This window comes from Bos indicus, chromosome 20 (assembly GCF_029378745.1).
Source record: "Bos indicus isolate NIAB-ARS_2022 breed Sahiwal x Tharparkar chromosome 20, NIAB-ARS_B.indTharparkar_mat_pri_1.0, whole genome shotgun sequence".
NCBI lineage: Eukaryota > Metazoa > Chordata > Mammalia > Artiodactyla > Bovidae > Bos > Bos indicus.
Genome location: NC_091779.1, coordinates 19,886,569 through 19,910,749, shown reverse-complemented (window position 1 = coordinate 19,910,749; position 24,181 = coordinate 19,886,569). Strand labels below are relative to the sequence as shown.

The window sequence follows — 24,181 nt, the reverse complement described above, 5'->3', positions numbered from 1 at the left end:
TCTCACCAGGCAGAAACTATTCCTCAAGGGCTGTATGACGTCTGTAGGAAGGCAGTTCAAAACATCGCAGGGAAGTGAGAGAGAGGGAAAAAAAAAAAAAGACCCAGCGCCCAGCCCAGCGGGTCTAGTCAATTGCTGAAATTTACAAAGCTTCTTTGCAGATCAGCGCCAGAGAGGAGGAGTGTAAACCAGCCAAACAGAAGACATCTCGAAACTTATTTCCTCCTCTGAGAAATGAGGTGTCTCTTGTTATTCAAGGTAAGATTCCCTGAGCACCTTTATAAGGAACACACCCCTTCACCATAGACTTATCAACCCTCAAAAAAAAAAAAAAAAAAAAATCATTTTCTCAAACTCTGGCACAGAAAACTAAAAGTTCTAGTCAAAAGTAAAGTTGAGAGGACTTGGGAGGCTTAGCAGCTGTTCATTTGGGGCACATTTAATGAAATTTCATGCTTTGGGGTTGGTTGTAGAAACACAAAATTGTCTCAAAAATTAAAATTGTTGCATCAGGTCATGCGGTAATGTTTAAACTGAAAAATCTAATGTCATGCTGCTAGACAAGTGGCTTCATGTACTGAGGCTGCTTCCTTGCAGGATGTTTTGTAAACCTTATTTTTTTTGAAAATCATATGCAAATTTCATTGATTTATATGTATATACCAAGATTCTGGGTTTGCAAATTACTAACAGCTCTTCAGTAAGGAATGAAGCTTGTATCTCAACGTCTCTTATTGTGAAAACTAATCCCTGCCCCAGTTCCTATATTTGAAATAAAATATTTTTGGTTTTAGTAGACATAATCTAAACTGATCCATTTTGAAAACAAACTTATGGTTACCAAAGGGGAAATGTATGGGAGAGGGATAAATTTAGAGTTTTGGATTAACATAAACACACTGGGCTTTCCCGGTGGCTCAGATGGTAAAGAATCTGCCTGCAATGCAGGAGACCTGGGTTCGATCCCTGGGTTGGGAAGATCCCTGGAGAAAAGAAAGGCTACCCACTCCAGTATTCTGGGCTAGAGAATTACATGGACAGAGGAGCCTGGCAGGCTACAGTCCATGGGGTCTCAAAGAGTCAGACACGACTGAGCAACTTTCACATGATTGAGCAACTTTCACTAAACACACTACTGTGTATAAAATGGATAACAAATGAATTATAAGTTCCCTGTGCTATAACTAGTATATAGCACAGGGAATTTTACTCAATATTTTGCAGTAATTTATATGGGAAAAGAATCTGTTAAAGAATGAATATATGTGTAAATGAACTACTTTGTTCCATATAAAACTAACACAACATTGTAAGTCAACTATACTCCAATAAAATTTTTTAACAACCACGAAAAACAAAACAATTCAAATTGCTCCTAAGAGAAGAGGATTGGACTTCCCTCCCCAATCCCTTTAAACATTTCCACTAGGATATATAACTAACATTTGTCCGGGTGTGCCAACTTTAGTTAATTTGAATGTGAATTATCTGAAAAATACTTTAAGCATCCTGATTTCTTAAATGACATTAGTTAGTACGTTGGTTCTTTAGTCTGACGTGATCCTGGTATTTATTTAGCATTTGCAGACAGGATATTGTAGCGCAAGTGTGACCCACCCAAAGGACTTGGAAAATTAATGTAGTAAGGCACCTCGCCAGACCTCTGGCTACTTATTACAGCAAACCCTTCACCTCCTCCTACCCGGTCACACTTCTAGGTGCATTTATTATTTAGTCTCCTCTCAGGCTTCTTCAGGTAAATGCCAATAAACTGCTTGCCATACAGCTATCTCCTTAAGCTTTTCAGTTTTCCTATGACTGTTCAGGGACATTCACCGATTCTTGGCTCTGTCCCATGTTAAACACGTTGGCACTTTAAGGGAGGTTAGCCAATCACATACTTTCAGACATTCAAAAGAAAGTTGGGGAAACTACTGCCCTTTTTGGAGGGAGGGGGCTTGTGAAAAGAGGTTTATCTTTTTTTCTTGAAATTTTAATGTAGAGAAAAAAGGAAAAAAAAACCCAGGCTAAGTGAAAGTAGCTAACTACTATTACTTATTTGGAGTACTGTTCTCTTTCATGTAAGGTCCAGCCAATATCTTCTTGGTGATATTTCAGAAGGAAAGTAACAGTAATCACCAAATGAAATGTCTGAATTTAAAGTTTAACATAAACATGTGGTACAGTCCTTTGAACTATTGCATGACAGTAGTCAAAGAGAAGTCTATATGCTCAGTTGCTTCAGTCATGTCCAACTCTGTGCAACCTCATAGACGGCAGCCCACCAGGCTCCACCGTCCATGGGATTTTCCAGGCAAGAGTACTGGAGTGGGTTGCCATTTATATGTAAAGGTTAAACTTTCTTGAGATAGCTGTACGACACAGGGAGCTCAAACCCAGTGCTCTGTGACAACTTAGAGGGGTGGGGGGAGTGCGGTGGGAGATGGGAAAGAGGCTCAAGAGGGAGGGGACATATGTATAACTATGACTGATTATGTTGATATACAGTAGAAACCAACACAATATTGTAAAGCAATTATCCTCCAATTAGAGATAAATTAACTAAAAATTAAAAATGCTCCTGAAATAGTCAGTCCTCTGTTTTACCATCCCCAAGAAAGCTCTTTCTGTCCCAGTGAAATTACTTAGCTCACTGGCACTCCCTTCCCGGTCAGAAACACATCCTTAATCTCTTTAGGTTAGTGCTGTCCTGTGCTCTACTCAATGTTACACGTATTCCAAGAATCTATCTCTGAAAATCCTAACGCACTTGTTGGGTACACTACATCACAGTCCTTTAATGACTAATACATCACCCCTGTCCCCAGAGAAAACAAGTTTAAATAGTGGGGAATCTGACAACACATGCAACGAGCCAGAAGACTTGAAGCTTCTTAGATACATCCATCAAGGTTACAGAAAAAAGACAGACGCACAGTGGTACACAGTAGCACAAAGCCATGGAGATTGAAATTTTTAATTTTGTTCTTATCCCTGATATTAAGGTAGTGACAAAATGATCACAAGTTTTTAAAACCCTAATAGTGCTTGTTCCATATTACAGTGTTTTCTCCAGTCTAAGGAATTTTTTCCCCATAGGGTAATTTCTGAAATAATGTGTTAAAAATTGAGTATCACATTTTATTTCCTCTGAAAAGCTCCTCAGAATGGAGGGATATGAAACTGCTTCCTCCCACACATTCCTGTTAGTACACAAATATATGATGGCGTACACAATGGCCAATGAGGATGCCTGAATCTGGGGAGAATTTAGGGATTTTAGGAAACACGTGGACCTTGTCTGGAGGGCTTTAGAGAACATGCATTTGATCTAGAAGCGACTATGATTTCTAGCATTTTCCTGATATACTGAATTGTGTAGTGTTACACAGACTTCTGGAGAAGGCAATGGCACCCCACTCCAGTACTCTTGCCTAGAAAATCCCATGGACAGAGGAGACTGGTGGGCTGCAGTCCATGGGGTCGCAAAGAGTTGGACACAACTGAATGACTTCGCTTTCACTTTTCACTTTCCTGCATTGGAGAAGGAAATGGCAACCCACTCTAGTACTCTTGCCTGGAAAATCCCATGGACGGTGGAGCCTGGCGGGCTGCCGTCTATGGGGTCGCACAGAGTCGGACACGACTGAAGCAACTTAGCATATAGACTTCTCTTTGACTACTGTCATGCAACATTTCAAAGGACTGTACCACAGATGTTTATGTTCATCATGGTCATCCAACCGTATATATTTGGTTGATTCAAACCACTGTGTGGTATCATGTTTCCTAAACTTCAGGCATCTGGACACAACCTCTACAAGTCCTGTCCTACTGGCATTTATACCATGTATACACCATTATGACTTGACATTTTTCTTCATTGACTCATTCTCTTTTAACTTAAATAACATAAACAATAAGCTTATATTTGTTTGATTGAATGGGTTTGACATGCTGATTGCATTTCCCCCAAATAAAAGTGTTAATTAAAAAAAAAGCATCCAGATATCACCTAAAATCTCTCCCATACTAATGGTGGTCAGCAGGCAATATGGGCAACACTACTGTGGAGAGCATCAGCTGCAGGGAAACAGACGGGGTGCACCCTAAAACCTTCCTTTTATTCAATGGCAAGCACAATCTGTGGGACTAAGGACAGTTATCAAAAGCCAAGCATTAAACGTAAAATAGTAACTGAAACCGACTGAATGAACTGTTCAGTTCATTAACAGTTAGATAGTATGTTAATTACTATACAATTTTTTTCCAGATGTTATTACTTTGAAATGCTCTGCCCACTTTCAGATCTCTGTCCTTTGAGCAAACTCTTACTTTCAGATTACAATTTTTGAGAACCATGTTATGATGTAACAAAATATACAGGCCTGTCAAATGTGCTTAAAATCAGGACTGCATATAGGTCAAGTAAGGGTGTAGGAAGAATGAACATGGAGCGCGGGTTTGTTATTTTGTTGCTACTACAGTTTCCTGGCATTCTACATTGTACTTAAGTATTTAATAAGAACAAGACACTTGGAACTCTTGCAGTATTTCCTACTTATTGAGGAATAATGTGGTACTGCAATGGCACCCCACTCCAGTACTCTTGCCTGGAAAATCCCATGGACGGAGGAGCCTGGTAGGCTGCAGTCCATGGGGTCACTAAGAGTCGGACAAGACTCAGCGACTTCACTTTCACTTTTCCCTTTCATGCATTGGAGAAGGAAATGGCAACCCACTCCAGTGTTCTTGCCTGGAGAATCCCAGTGACAGGGGAGCATGGTGGGCTTCCGTATATGGGGTCACACAGAGTCAGACATGACTGAGGTGACTTAGCAGCAGCAGCAGCAGCCCTTATCTGGAGAGTTATCAGTAGCAGATTTTGAGCTGTTTCTCTTATATCCATTTGGATTCAAGGACTTTTCTATAAGCATAAACCTCCTTGGAGCTAAGTTCCTTAACTCCTGAGGAAAAGCTCAAGAGTATTATATTTTGAATGCTTCTGATCTTCAGGTTTCCTACCTCTTTTGTAAAACGTCAGGTTAGAAAAGTAATTATCATGATTTTGATCTAATCCTGCTTGTCTAATTCTGCTTTTGATGCCTGTGCTTTTGGTGTTATATCTAAAAATGCACCACCAGGACCAATGTCAAGGAGTTTTTCCCTATTTTGTTCTAGGAATATTAAGTTTCAGGCCTTGTAAGTTTTTAATCCATTTCAGGTAAATTACTGTGACCACTGTAGGGTACAGGTCCAATTTCATTATTTTGTATGTGGTTATCCAGTTTGCCCAACATCATTTATTAAAGAGATTATCCTTCCCCCAGTGTATACTTGTGGCTCCTTTATTAAAAATGAATTGACCAAAAGTGCATGGGTTTATTTCTGGGTTCTCTATTCTTTTTTTGTTTCAATATTTATTTATTTGGTTGTGCCAGGTCTTAGTTGAAGCATACAGGATCTTTTAGTTGCAGCAAGTGGGATCTAGTTCCCTTATCAGGAATTGAACCTGGACCCCATGCATTGTGAGCATGGAATCTTAGCCACTGGATCACTAGGGAAGTCTCAAGACTATTCTGTTCCACCGATCTATGGGTCTGTTTTTTTGTCAGTACCATACTGTTTTGATTACTATAACTTTGTAATATAGTCTGAAATCAGGAAATGTGATGCTTCTAGCTTTGTCCTTCTGTTTCAAAATTGCTTTGGCTATTCGTGGTTTGCATGTGTTTTGTGTGTGTGTGTGTGTGTGTGTGTGTGTGTGTGTGTGTGTTTGTGGTTCCATATGAACTGCAGGATTGTCTTTTTTATTTATGTGGAGAATGCCTTTGGAATTTTGATAGATAATGCACCAAATCTTTACATCAAGCTAAAAAGTTTCTGCATAGCAAAGGAAATCATCAACAAAATTCTTCTGGGTTCTGCATCAAACTGTATGGGCTTCCCTGGTGGCTCAGTTGGTAAAGAATCCACCTGCCATGTGGGAGACCTGGGTTCGATCCCCAGGTTGGGAAGATGCCCTGGAGAAGGGGACAGCTACCCACTCCAGTATTCTGCCCTGGAGAATTCCATGGACTGTATATGTATAGTCCATGGGGTGGCAAAGAGTCGAACACGACTGAGTGACTTTCACTCCCTTCCCTACACTCTCCAAATGTAATGTGTGTTTGGGGGGTGGGCAGATGCAGACTTTCCCATATCAACAAACAACTCTCTGACACCATCAGCAGGGTGTCAGAGAATTCAACTCAATACTGACACCATCCACTTGGAGATAATATCAGATTCCACAGGTTAAGGGCTCAGTCCCATGAGACTCCCTCCTGCTGTCTACAGATGTCAGCTGCAAACCCAAGTTGTTACTTGCAATACTGAAAAATTAGCTATAAATCAGAGGTTCCCATGATCCCCTCCTTATTTGCTAGAGATGCTAACAAGAATTTAGGAAACACATTTACTCACTAGATTACTGTTTTATTATAAAAGGATGTAACTCAGGAACAGCCAGATGGAAAAGGTATGTAGAGCATGGTATGGGAAAGGACACAAAGCTTCCCACTCTTTCCTAGTGCATCACTCTGCCCCCATATCCCTATAGTCACCAATCCCGAAGCCTTCTGAACCCTATTCTTTCCAGTTTTTATGGAGGCTTCTTTGTTACTGGCATGACTGATTAAATCACTGGTCTTTGAGGACTGATTCAACCTCTAGTCTCTCTCCCAGCCAATTCCCTCAGAAGTCTGGGTGAAAATGAAAGTTTCAACTTTCTAAAGGATTGGTTGGTTCCAATAGCAACTAGTCCCCTTCTTTAAGTTCCCTAGGGACTTTCCAGAAGTTACCTTATTAACATAACAAAAGATACTTTTATGATTCTTATCACAGGAAATTCCAAAGGTTTTAAGAGCTGTGAACCAGGAACCAGAGTAGAAAAAGACCTAATATGTATTAGAAACACATTTTGGTTATCTGAATGATCAAATGTATTTTTCTTATAAATCACAATGTCACAAAAGTGAAAATTTAACCTATGTAATGGAGAAGATTTTTGCAAGCCACATACCTGATAAAGTATTAATATTTAAAATACATATAAAATTCATACAACTCAATAGCAAAAGAATGCAAATAATATGATTAATAAATGGGTAAAGGACTTGAGCAGGCATTTTTCAAAAAAACAAGACATATAGATGGCTAGTTAGGTACATAAAAAGATGGTCAACATCCCTAATTATCAGGGAAATTTAAATCAAAATCACAAGATAGCACCTCACTCCTTGTCCATCAGCCCGTAAATTCTAGATTTTCAAGATATCCAGGATTAAACAATTTAAGTTCACTGTCCTCGTTTCTAGTTTTTAGGCTCATAAACACTATGATGAGGCTATACATGACAAGGTTACAAGTCTGTTAGCTGTGAAAGGTGTAAGATGTTTAGCCATAGTCACTTGTGGTTACCTCCACAATAGATGGCATTTTGATTACCTCATTAGGTAATCCTGACTAACAAATGATTATTTTAAAAGGTAACAATACGTGAGATCTCTGATAATATAGATTTCAACATCTGTCAACCAATTATATTGTCAATCAAAAGGTGCAGAAAACTAGTTTTTAAAACAGGCATAAGCATTTTTGCCTGAGATCAGTAATGTTGACAAGATATGTACTTTGTAAATAACTCTCAGAACTTTGTACTAATTCAAAATATGGGATCAAAAGAAAAAAACACCCTGCATTGCATGGCTCAAGTCAGCTGTTTAAAGTTTCCTAAGTGCTGTTGTATTTCCTTCATATTCTAACCTTCTCTTCTTCATTCTTCATGTTCTTCTTTATTCTCAAATTACATGTATCTCTGTAAATTTAACCTCATTTAAATTAAGTATTTAAGTGATATTAAAGAAGCGCGTGCAAATAGCTCATCATTGGTGAGAGTAGGATTCTCAAACTCCTGCACTGATCCCTGACCCAAGGTCACATATGAGGTTGAGCCCTAGAAAGGTGATGGAGGTGCTGAGTGCCTGGGTGGGGCTTGTGCGCTGGGGAATTTGCTGTAGTGAGATTGGGTGCCCAGCAGGTATTTCATCTGACCACCCTAAATGTCACTGTATGACCTTCTTCCCTCTGAGGTGGTTTGCGTTTTCTAGGGATGGGTATTAAGTCTTGCTGCTAGTGGTCTGATGTGGGCAAGAGAAGGGAAATGGAGGTCTGCCTGGTCAGCTTGCAGACTTTTGTAGCATCCTCCAAACACAGTTTGCACAGCTATCCTTCCTGGACTCTCTGCCTATTGCTGCAAAACCTCTTGTCTTCCATGGGGAGAGGTGTGGGGTATGCTGACTATCCAGAGAAAGAGTCAGGGCTTGTGGCTGGGTGTACATTATACATGCCTCTGTACTATCCTTATTTTTAGAGTTCACTCATGTTATTGATTTGGGTGATATTTTTAGGGGAAAAAAAAAAGGGTGAGGAGGTCATCTATCCACCGTTTTGAAGCTAGAAATCTTTAGATTTTACTTTAAAATGAAGGAATTGGCAATGTCAATTTAAGTTCAAGTATTTAAAAATTATATATCCAATGGCTAAATATATTTTGACCCTCTATAAGTATAGGTCAAGATAAAGCATGTTTTTATCATGGTAAAACATATATAAAATTTACCAGTTTAACCCTTTTTAGTGCACAGCTCAATGGCCTTAAATACATTCACACTGTCATGCAACCATTCAGTTGAGTTCAGTTCAGTCACTCAGTCATGTCCAACTCTTTGTGACCCCATGGACTGCAGCACGCCAGGCCTCCCTGTCCATCACCAATTCCCGGAGCTTACTCAAACTCATGTTCATCGAGTCGGCGATGCCATCCAACCATCTCATCCTCTGTTGTCCCCTTCTCCTCCTGCCTTCAATCTTTCCCAGCATCAAGGTCTTTTCCAATGAGACAGTTCTTCGCATCAGGTGGCCAAAGTATTGGAGCTTCAGCTTTAGCATCAGTCCTTCCAATGAATATTCAGGACTGATTTTCTTTAGGATTGACTGGTTTGATCTCCTTGCAGTCCAAGGGACTCTCAAGAGTCTTTTCCAACACCACAGTTCAAAAGCATCAATTCTTCAGCACTCAGTTTTCTTTATAGTGCAACTTTCACATCCATACATGATTACTGGAAAAATCATAGCTTTGACTAGACGGACTTTGGTTGGCAAAGTAATGTCTCTGCTTTTTAATATGCTGTCTAGGTTGATCATAGCTTTTCTTCCAAGGAGCAAGCGTCTTTTAATTTTATGGCTGCAATCACCATCTGCAATGAATTTGGAGCCCCCAAAATAAAGTCTGTCACTGTTTCACTGTTTCCCCATCTATCTGTCATGAAGTGATGGGACCAGACGCCATGATCTTAGTTTTCTGAATGTTGAGCTTTAAGCCAACTTTTTCACTCTCCTCTTTGACTTTGATCAAGAGGCTCTTTAGTTCTTCTTCGCTTTCTGCCATAAAGGTGGTGTCATCTGCCTATGTGAGGTTACTGATACTTCTTCTGGCAATCTTGATTCCAGCTTGTACTTCATCCAGCCTGGCATTTCACGTGATGTACTCAGCATATAAGTTAAATAAGCTGGGTGACAATATGCAGCCTTGACGTACTCCTTTCCCAATTTGGAATCAGTCTGTTGTTCCATGTCCATTTCTAACTGTTGCTTCCTTACCTGTATACAGATTTCTCAGGAGGCAGGTAAGGTGGTCTGGTATTCCCGTCTTTTGAAGAATTGTCCACAGTTTCTTGTGATCCACACAGTCAAGGGCAACCATTACCACCATCCATCTCTAGAACTTTTTCATTCATTTTCTCAAACTATAACACAGTAGTACCCATTAAACAGTAACACCCATTTCCCTCTCCTCCCAAACCTGGACAACCAGCATTCTGCACTGTCTCCAAAAATTTAAGTACTGATGTAAATGGAATCAAAAAGATTAATTTTAATGGTACATTCAGGAGTTGATAGCCAGTCTTGTTCTAAATGTCTCATTCTTAAAGAGCAAAGCAAAGCATTAGAAATAAAAGTTAAAAGATAAGGATTCTCAACTTGAGAAATCGATGTACTTCCTTAAACCATCCCTGACTCTCTATAAAGTGTTGCTTGCTGTTACATAGATACGGTCAAGAGTAAAAATACTGCCTTGACCAGTGTCTGGTTTGTTTTCTTGTACGTCATCTCTATAGCTGTTACTTTGTTGAAATGTATACAAATGATATTAGCACTTACCCAAATTATAGCTCATATTATATCTCTAGTTCCGATTTCAGATTCATACTGGACCCTATGTTTAATCAAGTGGTTTCTAATGCTATGTACCTATCTCAAAGGACAATGCTATATTCTAAAATTGAATTAAATCTTTTAAAAGAGATCAAACAACTGGAAAAATCACATTGCCAACTGAAGCCCTTGTTTCTAACACTGTGAGACAACTTGAAGTTTTCATTAAAATAGAATTTGGAAAAAAAGTGTCAAAAATAAATGTACATGGAATGTGCTTTGGTGGCAATTTAATACCTGATGCTTTAGACAATGAAGGAAATTGACTTATTAGAAAGCCAATTTTCAGAGGGCTCATTTAATTTACATTTGTTTGGTAACATTTTTCCTAGCTTGTAGTAATGGTAACGGTAAAACAATCCAGGCAACTCAAGTAAACCCCTTGATCACACATCACAAATAAGATCTATTTAATGTAAAAAGTCTGCTCTTTGAGACAATGTTTGTTAGTTAAGGAGGGTATACAGGAGCAGGTTAAAAAGTAGCCTTTGGAGTTAGATTGCCTGGGTGCCAATCCAAACACCACTAGCTATTTGATCTTGAACAAGTTATTAATCTTCTCTAAGACTCAGTTTCCTAGACTATAAAATGGAGATAAAACAGGGTTTTGAGGATTAAATGAGACACGTAAAATCTTGCCAAAGTATTTGGCATATAGTGGTGGCTCAGACAGTAAAGAATCTGCCTGCAATGCAGGAGACCTGGGGTTCGATTTCCCGGTTGGGAAGATCCCCTGGAGAAGGGAATGGCAAGCCTCTCCAGTATTCTTGCCTGGAAAATTTCATGGACAGAGGAACCTGGTGGGCTACAGTCCATGGGATCGTAAATAAATGGACACGACTGAACAACTAACACTTTCAAGGGTTCAATGGGCTTCCCAGGTGGCACTCAATGGACATGAGTCATGTCCACCAACTCAATGTACATGAGTTTGAGCAAGCTCTGGGAGATGTTTTTTTTTTTTTTTTTTTTTTACCTCTGAGCCCCCATGGAAGCCCCACACTTGAACTAACATATTGTAAATCAACTATACTTCCATAACTTTTTATAAAAATTAAATCATTTTCTGCTTCCATCTTAGTTTGACCTTGAGCCCCCGACTCCCTTTACATAATAGACTTGAATAGTTTTCTTCCTTCCAATCTTACACATCTAAGGTTCAGTCTCTGTATTGTCTTAGGGTTACCTTTCAATGACACAAAACTTAAAATGTTAAATTTCACTTGAAAACTTTCAACAGCCTCCTCTTCCTTACTAAATCAATTACAGCCTTCTCGTATGATGACAGACATGCACATCGTACATGGCTTGCCCGAAATCTGCCCAAGCTGCTTCCCCTACCTCCATCTCCCTTCAGGATCTAACACGAGCAGCAGTAAAGACCAACTAACTCCATGACAAACTCAGAAGTTCAGTTTCTTGGCTTCATTCAGTTCGGTGAACATCTTTGGTTAATTCTGATGATTAATATTCTATATGTACGTTTTGTAACTTGTGTGTGATGTATTTACAATAGTCAGCAGCACACAATAGCAATCGTAGGAACAGCAGAGTTCCACAGTTACCGTTCAGACAATTGATTTTGACTGCAATCTTTGAAAACAACTTTAATCTCCTAAGATTCTACTCTTCTACGAGATAACAAACTTATCTTCCTCCCAGGGTTGTTCTGGGATGGAAGGAGACAACCTGTTATCCACCTATGGGCAAGGGTTCCTTCTCCACCACTCGCAGATCTCTGCAAGTGCTTTGTTGGCAACATTATTGTTCTTCCCTTTGATCTCTCTTTTTCTGGTCAAAAATTAACTTGGGTCAAAAATTAATCAGCTTCTCTGGTCCCACTGCTTTGAATTAGGTGCCCTGGGCTAAGCAAATGTTCAGATTCTGATGCTAATTCCAACCAGAGTGCTTAGGAACACAGTCACAGTGTAAGCCTCTCTTTATCTGGAAAAGCGGAAGGGACTGTGGCTTCCCATCCTCGTATCCTCAATGTCTGGTCCTGAACAGACACCTGGGCTCTTCTATGGAGCTGCGAGCCCCTTGCAATCAGGAACAGGGTTTATTTATCTCTGTATTCCCAGTATCTACAACAAAATCTGGTTCACAGGCTGTCTGCTTAACAACAGAGTACATTTTTTTGGTTAATCACAGTAGATAAGCCTTTTGTAAGTTTTCTTCCTGTGCCCTTTTATGGCATATGCTTCACGGCTGGAATCAGAATTCAAAAACTGAGTTTGGCGTGTTTTCTTTTTCATAAGCCGCTATTTCTGAAAACTATTTTATACACCTTCTTTGCCAAAACAGAGTTCCCACATCTTTACAGTAAAAATTTTCTCCCAAAGAAAAAAGAAACACACTGGAAGGGGGCGTAGGCAAACAGTGAGCTGGCCCCAGCCTCATTTTTAAGGAGGAAAAGATTCTTTCTTAAGTGTTTAGTATTTATCATGTCATGAGCTATAAATCCAGATAAAGTACTTCAGTTCAAAGAAATGGCTTTTCTGGGAAGAGTTTCCCCACATCTTTATTGGCAGGAAAATGAGACGATGCTTGTGGGGACCTGTAACATCTGCCATAGCCAGCCACCCATCAGCCCATGAATGAGAGAGCTGTGCCTCTGGATGGGAAGTCTGCTCTGGCCAGAGCTCAAAGAAATGGATTGGAGTCACGGAGTGAGGTTATTAACACAATAATGTCTACATCAGCCTCATGAAGGCTCTATACACCCATTTATCAGGTGACAGAACTGAAGTCAAAAGAGTGCTTCCCAGCAAGGTGAGTGGAAGAAGTGGCTAGAACTCAGGCTCACCAAGTACCAGGCACTGGGTATAGCACTCATACATGTCATCTCATTAATTTCGAAAACAAACTCATATTAGTGACAAGGTCAACTGTAGAGCATAGGGAACTACATTCAATATCAGGTGATAAAGCATAAGGGAAAGAGTATGAAAAATAATGTGTATATGTACAACTGAATTGGGCTTCCAAGGTGGCCTGGTGGTAAAGTATCCTCCTGCCAATGCAGGAGATGCAAGAGATGTGAGTTTGATCTCTGGGTCATGAAGATCCCCTGGAATAGGAAACGGCACCCTATTCCAGTATTCTTGCCTAAAATGCCATGGGCAGAGGAGCCTGGGGGGCTATAGTCAATGGGGTTGCAAAGAGTTGAACGCGACTGAGCACATAACTGAATCACATTGCTGGACAGCAGAAATTAACACAACATTGTAAATCAACTATACTTTAATAAAATACATTTAAAAATAAGAAAACACACAAACACATGAGCTCCATCAAAGAGTTGAGGAAACTGAGGTCTGGAGGAGCTTAGGCGCCATTCTCAAGGCCTTAAGAGTAGGACATGAACTTGTCTTTTAGGAGAGCCGAACATCACCTCGGGAAAACTAGGACCTCAGGAACTAAACAAATAGCATCACAAATAGCATCTCAGGAGGAGGATTTTCTTTTTTTTTAATTTTTAAATCAATTCTAAGATAAAGACAATGAGATGGATAGACTTTCACTCCTGGTCACAGTTATTTTTGTAGACATAACATCAAAATCATTAGAAATTAATCATTATTCATTCTAGGAATTAAAACTTTACAAATGTTTCAGGTATTTAGATACCAGACTATAGGTGTGTATATAAATGTAGTAGTCAATAAAAACTTTTGGAAAAAGATACACTTTTATTTTACTATGTTGATTCTTTTTTCCAAAATGAAGACTGATTTTTCCTTTTGAGCTCAAGAACAATTTCAATAGGTACATTGCTGCTGCTGCTAAGTTGCTTCAGTCGTGTCCGACTCTGTGCAACCCCATAGATGGCAGCCCACCAGGCTCCCCCGTCCCTGGGATTTTCCAGGCAAGAACACTGGAGTGGGTTGCCATTTCCTTCTCCAATGCATGAAAGTGAAAAGTGAAAGTGAAGTCGCTCAGTCGTGTCCGACTCTTAGCAACCCCATGGACTGCAGCCCACCAGGCTCCTCCGTCCATGGGATTTTCCAAGCAAGAGTACTGGAGTGGGGTGCCATACTTACAGTTATATTTTGCTTTTATAACAGATAATTCCTGTATAAGCGATAGGCAAGCAAATTCAGGTACTGTTTAACCTGACTTTGTGGATCAGTCTATGCTCTTCTTGGAAAAACGTCAGCCTTCATTCTAGGCAGGCGATGAACTCTAAAAAAATAACTATACAATACAGAACTGTGATTTTCAGAGGAATTACTCTATAGTGTATTCTCTGTCTTCTCAAAGAGAGTGCTTTGTCTAACAATTTTGCAAAAAGTTGAGTCTTAAAGATGGTAATTGGCAGAACTTGATTTATGGAAAGTTGAAAGCAAATGAGCTAGAAGAGATAATGCCAAAACACTCTCCACTTTCAGAACAGATTGTTACTCCATACGGGAAGAGAATGTGAAAAAGCTCTCTCCTCCAAGTTCATGAAATTTAAGCCTTCATTCAGCTGACAGTCTTTCAGTAAGTTAATTTCCCCCAGGACTAAGTCAGTTCCGGTTAACACACAGACCTCTCTGAAGATAATCTTTTTCTTAAGAGTTACCTAATAGAAACTCTAAATTACAACGACAGCTTAGTTTTATTTAAAAAAAAAAAGTTATTTAAAAAAAACTCTTGCAAATGGATAGTAGTTTAAGTAAGGTTGTTGTAATTCCTTTGTAAATTCCACTACACATCATATCCTGGATATTAAAATGGATCCACTTCCCACATTATATAATGATTTTGTTATGAAAATCTAGAAAAGATCTTTATAATTTTTCTTTGAAATTATTTGGCTACTAAACTCATTTAGCTAATGACTAACCCTGATTTCTCTGCAATCATCTGACATTCTTGATAATTCTTGTGAAATAAATTAAAAAAAAAAAGCTCACAAGTTTTTTTTTTTCCCAAATGTAATAAATTTTTTATAAATAATTACTTGACAATTATTGAAGTTCACATAATGTTACATTTTTAAATACCTGATTAAATTTTAATTGGGATTCTGCAGTTTTCTTTTTGTATTTTGGAGTCAATAACTTTACTTTTTAGTTCTCAAATATTTTCATAGGTCCATAAAAAGCTCATAAGCTCTAGATACTGAGGACCAAAGGATGTGCCGTGGACAACAGAGCCCTGGTGCTGGCTTTTGGAAGGAAAGAGAATTCCAGTAAGAAGTGATTCACGCAAGGAGACATATTTAATATTTCCAGATAATGTGCTATTTCCTGCAGTACATTGATGATTATGAGTTATATTTCACTTTGCTAACGAGGTGAAGTAAGGCAAGCAGTCTTCACGACTTACTCATGATCCAGCTCAGTCTAGATCCCATGAACAATAAAAAGCACAATATGTGGTTGTTTCCGGGAGGACCAAATAGTTTAGTTGGGAAGAAAAATACTCCTTTCCTTATGGTTAGAATTTCTCTATAATAACTGAACATATGAGATCATGAGATAATGAATTCAGAGTTTGGGTACTTGAATGACCAAACTAAAACAATAATATGGTTGCCTGCTGTACCAAAATGATTGGTTAAATTGTCCTTTAAAACAATTTAACCTAGTGATTTAGACACTGTGATATTGCTGCTACTGCTGCTAAGTCGCTTCAGTCGTGTCCGACTTTGTGTGACCCCATAGATGGCAGCCCACCAGGCTCCCCCGTCCCTGGGATTCTCCAGGCAAGAACACTGGAGTGAGTTGCCATTTCCTTCTCCAATGCATTAAAGTGAAAAGTGAAAGTGAAGTCGCTCAGTTGTGTCTGACTCTTTGCGACCCCATGGACTGCAGCCCACCAGGCTCTTCTGTCCATGGCTGGGGACACAAAATTTTACCATAATGGAGGAAGTTGGATGAGAGTCTTTAAGAGGCCAACTTTATTTCTATTCAGGCCCAGGGGATATTGTTTTGAACTGGGGTTAGGTTTCTACTCCAATAAGAGAAACTGGAAACAGGAAGACAAGATTTCAACCCACAATAAAACAGGTATATCTGGATTAACACTGACTCTTATTCTGCTCCATTGCTCAGTGAGTATGACTGATATTTTTCCTTTGAAATAAACTTTGTTTTTTAAGGACGAATGGACGTATTCTTTCAAAATAGCACAAAATGTAGCACAGAGGCCTCTATAACCAAATGCTTTTTCTTCATTGTTGTCACTGTTACTTAAATAGTAACATTCCTAAAGCCCACAGTGAAAATGATATGGGCTTTAGGAACGCTGTGGAATTCTGGCTCTTTTGTAACTGGCAGGTAGGCCAGGAGGTTAAACTTTAATGCCTGAGTGACCTGACTCTCCTGACTCAAGGGAAGTCATGTACCATGGGGCACAATCTGGCTGCTCTGTTGGAGGAGGGTGAATCACCATTTCAGAACAAGCTCTGTGTCCACATAGAAAAGCCACCACTGCCGGTCTCCTATCCTGGGGAAATAATCTGTGAGTAACCCGCCTTCAACTCCTTAGAGATTATTTCTGAGAACGTGTGTCTTCAAGTACTGCTTGACATGACTGGAAGCAGAAGAAATGGCTACAGAGAATTTCAGGTCACCCTAAAGAACCACCTTGGGCTTACCTAGTGGCTCAGTCAGTAAAGAATCTGTCTGCAGCGTGGGACACCCGGGTTCCATCCCTGGGTTGGGAAGATCCCCTGGAGAAGGGAATGGCTATCCACTCCAGTATTCTTGCCTGGAGAATCCTCATGGACAGAAGAGCACGGTGGGCTATAGTCCATGGGATTGCAAAGAGCCAGACACTACTGAGCAACTAAGCACAGCACAGTGCCACTAAAAATCATAAAAGAACCGTGTGAGAGAGTATCTGTTAGCAGGGCCACTGCATGTATCTGTGCAAATGGTATACTGCACAGCTCCAGGGGGCACCTTTTACACAACCCATGATGTGAATTGTGTCTTTGGAGTCCTGCAACATGGTGGGCCTATCTTTCTGTTTCTCAAATGATGAGACAATACAACTGTATTTTTCATCTTTAGATAGATCCCAAAGGCTGAAGCACCAAGGCTAACACAAGGAACAATACAGAGAAAGGGGTATCAGACAGTGGTGGGGAAGACTGTGAGTCAGAGTGACAAGGTATAAATCCCAACTTGGCTCCTTATCCAAGTCATATGGATATACCTTTCTATGCCCCAGTCTGTTCTGCTGTAAAATGGGTGTAATCAAGGTGGTTGGGAGAATTATATTAAATGATGCTGGTTAAATGCTTAGAATAATGCTCAGCACATAGTGAAAGATTCACTAAATGTTAACTCTTACTGTTAAAGAAGATAATGTCTCTCTTTTTTTTTTTCCAATTGTTAGGATTCTGGAATGAAAATCATACCATATTATTACAATTCGGCCTCAAGAGTATTTATGGCTCTGGAAGAAACATTTTCTGTGTGTCTTTAAAGCTGAGAACTAGGAACAGTTTAACAGGATGCTTTTGGAAAAATGAAAAGACAATGACCAAAGGTACACCGAACCATTTGAAGATTTTTTATTGGGGTAATCAGTCCACAAAAAAATACTCTTTCCACTCCTCAAAGAGTGGCTCATTACCCAGGAATGTCTGAGACCCCAATGTGATCAACTTTTTTTTACTTGCAAAGAGAAACCTGGAATTATATTATATGAGAGATCTTCACTTTTAAAATGTTGCTGGTATCTCAAATTTTATAAAATACCATCTGGCCAATACTATGAAATCAAACAAAATAAGTTTGATGTGGGGGTGCTCCTTGTGTTACTAGATTTCTTTTTAACTGCCATTTAAGATGTACTGACTTACTGTTTTACTAATCTCAAAAAAAAAAATCCTTTATGCAGACTGGCTAATGCAACAGTGGGCTAATATCAGCTATTTATATTTTAATAGTGGTGGTGGTGGTTTAGTTGCTAAGTCATGTCAGATTCTTGCAACCGTATGGAGCCTGCGAGGCTCCTCTGTCCATCCCAGGCAAGAGTACTGGAGTGGGTTCCCAATTCCTTCTCCAGAGGATCTTCCTGACCTGGGGATTGAACCTGGATATCCTGCATTTCAGGCAGATTCTTTACCAACTGAGCCACCAGGAAGCCCCACCTTAACACCAGGTGTAGTGTGTGTGTGTATTATAGTAGCTCAGTCACGTCTGACTCTTTGCAACCCCAAGGATTGTAGCTCACCAGGCTCTTCTGTCCTTGGACCTCTCCAGGCATGTATACTGGAGTGGGTTGCCATTCCCTTTTCCGGGGGGTCTTTCCAACCCAAGGAATGAACTCAGGTCTCCCACTTTGCAAGCAGACTCTATCATCTGAGCCACCAGGGTATAATAATTCTCAAAAAAAAAAAATTTTGTGTGTGTCAAAGGCCTGAAATATTTACCATTAGAAATTAATTCCACTGGATAAATTATTTTATTTACTATTTAGCAGCAGGTATAGTAAAAATTTTTGGAGAATTAATTGTGATAAAATGTTAAGCGCTATTCCATCCATACATGAACCCAATCCTAGTAGACTCAATTTAAAAAAATAAAAATCTTCATTTTTACTCTTTAGCTAATCATTAACCAAAGTCTGAGTGACTACTTGAATAAATAATTTGGTACCCCCGAAAAACAGAAGGAAACTAGCATTTGATTAGCATCTACTATCCACTTGGTTCGGTTCTTTAATTGTTTTTTTTCTTCAAATATTCAAAACAACCCCTTATAAGTCGTAATTATTCCTTATTTTATAAGCAATTTGATGTTTGGAAAGGTCATGCCTATTTCCTTTGGACCATGCACTTCTCTCATGCTACCAATGTTGATGCTGTCAAGTAAATATTCAGGATCTGGTACTGTTGGCAATCAGCAACACACACACACACACACACACACACACACACACACCAACATTTAAAAACAAGGGTAAATTCATGAGGTTAGAGCTAGCTGCCATATGATAATTCAAAGGGAAGATTCTGTGCTGATGAACAGAACCATTTTCACCTTATTCTGAATCATCATGTTTCATTGTTAGGCACTGTATACAGTATATATATTAACTGGGATCTCATATTTTCTTAATTCATCACAAACACAGGTTGGAGTGTGTAATTAAATGTAAGTAGGTTATTTATCTTTCAGATTTTTCTAAAGAAGAAATGGAAGTCTGCTGGATTGGAGTGGGAGGGGTCTACAGAGATTAGGGGAAAATTGAGGGAGAGCAAAACTTGTGTTGATTTCATAGGAAGTAAAGGGTAGAGGTGGCAAGAATACACAGAAGAACTATACAAAAATGATCTCAATGACCCAGGTAACCACAGTGGTCTGATCACTCACATAGAGCCAGATATTTTAGAGTGCGAAGTCAAGTGGGACTCAGGAAGCATCACTACGAACAAAGCTAGTGGAGGTGAACGAATTCCAGCTGAGCTATTTCAAATCCTAAAAGATGATGTTGTTAAAGTGCTGCACTCAGTATGCCAGCAAATTTGGAAAACTCAGCAGTGGTCACAGGACTGGAAAAGGTCATTTTTCGAATCCCAAAGAAGGGCAATGTCAAAGAATGTTTAAACTACTGCATAATTGCACTTATTTCACATGCTAGCAAAGTAATGCTCAAAATTCTCCAAGCTAGGCTTCAACAGTACATGAACCAAGAACTTCCAGATGTTCAAGCTGGATTTAGAAAAGGCAGAGGAACCAGAAATCAAATTGCCAACATCTGTTGGGTCATAGACAAAGCAGGAGAATTCCAGAAAAACATCTACATCTGCTTCATTGACTACACCAAAGCCTTTGACTGTGTGGATCACAACAAACTGTGAAAAATTCTGAAAGAGATGGGAATATCAGACTGCCTTACCTGCCTCCTGAAAAACCTGTATGCAGGTAAAGAAACAACAGTTAGAACCGCACATAGAACAGTGGCTCGGTTCTGAATTGGGAAAGGAGTATGTCAAGGCTGTATATTTTCACCTTGCTTATTTAACTTATATGAAGAGCACATCATGTGAACTGCCGGGCTGGATGAAGCACAAGCTGGAATCAAGATTTCCGGGAGAAATATAAATAACGTCAGATATGCAGATGACTACCACCCTTACAGCAGAAAATGAAGAGGAGCTAAAAAGCCTCTTGATGAAGGTGAAAGAGGAGAATGAAAGAGCTGGCTTAAAACTCAACATTCAGAAAACTAAGATCATGGAAAGGGGCCCCATCACTTCATGGCAAATAGATGGAGAACAATGGAAACAGTGACAGACTTTCTTTTCTTGGGCTCCAAAATCACTGTGGATGGTGACCGCAGCCATGAAATTAAAAGAAGCTTGCTCCTTGGATGAAAATCTATGACCAATCTATATAGCATATTAAAAAGCAGAGACATTACTTTGCCCACAAATGTCTATCTAGTCAATGCTATGGTTCTTCTAATAGTCAAGTATGGATGTGAGAGTTGGATCATAAAGAAGACTGAGCACCGAAGAACTGATGCTTTTGAATTGTGGCATTGGAGAAGACTCTTGAGAGTCCCTTGGCAAGGAGATCAAACCAGTCAATCCTAAAGGAATCAGACCTGAATATTCATTAAAAGGATTGATGGAAGCTGAAGCTCCAATATTTTGGCCACCTGATGTGAAGAGCCCACTCATTAGAAAAAAGGCCCTGATGCTGGGAAAGATTGAAGGCAGGAGAAGGGGATGACCGAGGCCGAGATGGTCGGATGGCATCACCGACACAAAACATGAGTTTGAGCAAGCTCCTGGAGATGGTGATGGACAGGGAAGCCTGGAGTGCTGCAGTCCACAGGGCTGCAAAGACTCGGACACAAATGAGAAACTGAACAACAACAAAAAGGGGTAGAGAGTCAGAAGTGAAACTAGTTCATACATTAGCAGGACAGCCTTAGATTTAACGATATATAAGGAAATCTAAGACTTCCCAGGTGGCGCAGTGGTAAAGAATCTGCTTTCCAAGCAAGAAATGTTAAGAGACATGGGTTTGACCCCTGGGTTTGGATGATCTCCTGGAGGAGGAAATGGTAACCTACTTCAGTGGTCTTGCCTGGGAAATCCCATGGGACAGTGGAGCTTGGTGGGCTACAATCCATGGGGTCACAAAGAGATGGACAAGACTGAGCTACTAACCAACCACCAACAACATTCTGACATCTGTTAAGATGTCTTTATGTCAAATATGTCTTTCCAAGCAATATCAACTCTAAGTAAGACATTACCAACTTAATCCAATGTCACATAAATCCCAAATGATTAAATATTGTTTATCCAGAATAATATAATATACTTATGAAGATGGATGAGTAACTATTTTGAGGTCACTATAATAAATGCAAATAAATATAGAGTACTTGGGGAAAAAGGAGCACTTGCTTCAGAGAGTTTGCAATAGAAAGTGGGGATGGCTGGTAAGAAAAGCATCCCACAAAAGCTAGTAAGAAAAGCTTTTTACCAAAAGCTTTTACCAAAGAAAAGCTTTTTACCAAAAGCTCGTAAGAAAAGCTTTTTACCAAAAGCTGGTAAGAAAAGCTTTTTACCAAAAGCTGGTAAGAAAAGCTTTTCAATGACTCCCACGAAAAGCATCACATTATTTTGCTTTTTTGACTTTATAGGTCTTATCATATTTGAATTTGTAGTGTTCTTCACTGTGGATTTCACCCACTGGAACAGAACTTCCATGAGCACAGGGATTGCCTGTCTTACATCCTCCTACATCTCCAGTGCCTGGTCCATAGGAAGCACTCAACCAACATCAGGCAAATCAACCAGTGAATTACCTAGATCAGGAATGTTCTAATAAGAAAGAAGAGAAGGAAAACTCCTTGTGGGATGAATAGTCCCACACAAGATGTCAAGGAAAGAGGATCCTGGATAGGAGCTCGAAAGCTGGTGGAAATGAGAAGACCATTCCTTTGTGGGGTATGGCACAGACAAAACAGATGGGCCAGGCCCTAGAGCTGCATGAAGCAATGTGAAGTGCTATTCCACCAGGAGATCTTGATGAAGAGATTTGGGATTACATAAAGAAGAACCTTTTAACAAAAATAGAATGGGCTTCCTTGGGTTCGTTAGAAGAGTCAGTTTCTGTGAGGAGAGGTATGGGAGTTTTGGGTAGAAGAAAAAACACAGAGAAAATATGAGACTGGGCGGTCAGGCCCTGAGGATAGAATTTTTAAAGGTCTCCTCAAATCCTGGGATTTCAGGCCTCTGTTTTTACCTTTTTGCTCAAAATGATTTAAGAGAATTTCTTAAATTCCTTGAATTAATCATAAATAAAAAGCTGCCTTTTTCTTCCTAAACCAAAAGAAAACAACTAACAATCAAAGTTCTTTCATCTTTTATTTGGCAAAACCACATTTCAGCTAGTGGGGAAACAACTGTTTTACCTTCACTCTAGAAGAGGTAATTGAGAATGACATTAAAGACACATTTTCTACAGATTTCAGAAGACAATGAATCATTTTGTTTTGAAGGTTTATGATGTGATAAAGTATTTTTAAGGCCCATTCTAATTAAACAGCTTGGAGAAAGATGGCTTTAAATCTCAACCTATGGAAGCTCTTATTTCACATGCTAGTCTACAGAGGACTTCAAATAAACATGACTGTACATCTGATGGTGTGAGAAAGTAAATGGATTTGCTTTATATTTATTAAGATCATCTCTGGTGTCATATATTCAAATGCTAAGATACTAACACAAAAACAATAATAGCTTTGTTTAAATTTTTTCCAACACACAGAATAAAGAGAAGCCTTGATTGCAAATACTTTTATACACAGGCAGATGAATTACCTCAGTGTCTATGACCTTCATAGAGGTAGGTATTGGTGCCTATGTCCTCTGAATACCTACCTCTCAAAGCTGAATTCTCCAAAAATCTCCAGCTCCCTGACTGAAGGCTTTTTTTTTTTTAATACCTGTAAGTCTTTGTCTAAGGGTTGTTTTCCTGGCCACAGTTACATGATTGACCTATGGATAAGCAAACCAGAGTGCTGGGTTGTTCATGATCCCTAGAAATAGGTGATGGATGAGAGGGAGTTGGTAGGTAAGGGTTCCAGCTTCCTCATCCTATTGATGGGGCCACTCTAAGGAGTGTTCCACACTGTCCTCTGTTGCCCCAAGCAGGACTCAGACCCATGTTCCCACTGGGATAACTGTCTCGATGATGTTTTTGTGTCCTTCCACTCTCTGTCTCACTTCCTGACTTCTTTGCTTAGGTTTTGTGGACTTCCTAAATAAACTACTCATACTTTTTGTCCCAGGTTTTACTTCCGGAGTATCCTAGACCAGCCCTGCCTCTTCCGTTATTTTGTGACACCAAAGAAGAGTTTATTGGGACTTGGAAACTAAATAAACAGGGATTAAAGTGAGAAAAGTAGAGAAGACCCTGATGCTGGGAAAGACTGAAGGCAAAAGGAGAAGAGGGCAGGAGAAGATGAGACGGTTGGATAGCATCACCTGTTCAATGGATGTGAACTTGGGCAAGCTCCAGGAGACGGTGAGGGACAGGGAGGCCCGGTGTGTTGCAGTCCATGGGGTTGCAAAGAGTTGGACATGACTTAACAACGGAATAATAACATAAAGTGAGATGGTTATGTGTGTTCTTCGTTAAACACTGAAATGCTTCTATTTTAGTTTAATACTCTGTAGAGTTTCTCAAGTTCTTCCCTTTTTCTTTACATCCTTGTTTTTCTTTCCCATTTGGCTTTTTCAGTCTCTGGCACACATGTGAAATAGGATGCCATAGGGGTATGTCAAGGAGAAACACTGAATTTTTTTTTTAAAGTTTACAGTCTCAGAGTATTTGTTATATGAACCAAAAAAACACTTTACACTTTGTGTGGGGGATGTGTGTGTGTGTAT

General features: G+C 39.6%; 1 protein-coding gene, 1 long non-coding RNA gene and 1 other non-coding gene across 21 annotated transcripts in view; 2 read left to right on the top strand and 1 right to left on the bottom strand.

Moving 5' to 3' along the window:
* PDE4D (phosphodiesterase 4D) overlaps positions 1-24,181 on the bottom strand; it is a 1,602,952-nt gene that overhangs the window by 303,794 nt on the left and 1,274,977 nt on the right. The window lies entirely within an intron of this gene.
* On the top strand, positions 127-24,103 carry LOC109574795 (uncharacterized). Its single transcript, XR_002183138.2, has 3 exons — positions 127-258; positions 17,653-17,805; positions 21,928-24,103. It is a non-coding gene; the product is annotated as an uncharacterized lncRNA (long non-coding RNA).
* Positions 5,946-6,017, top strand: TRNAG-GCC (transfer RNA glycine (anticodon GCC)). Its single transcript has one exon. It is a non-coding gene; the product is annotated as a tRNA-Gly (tRNA).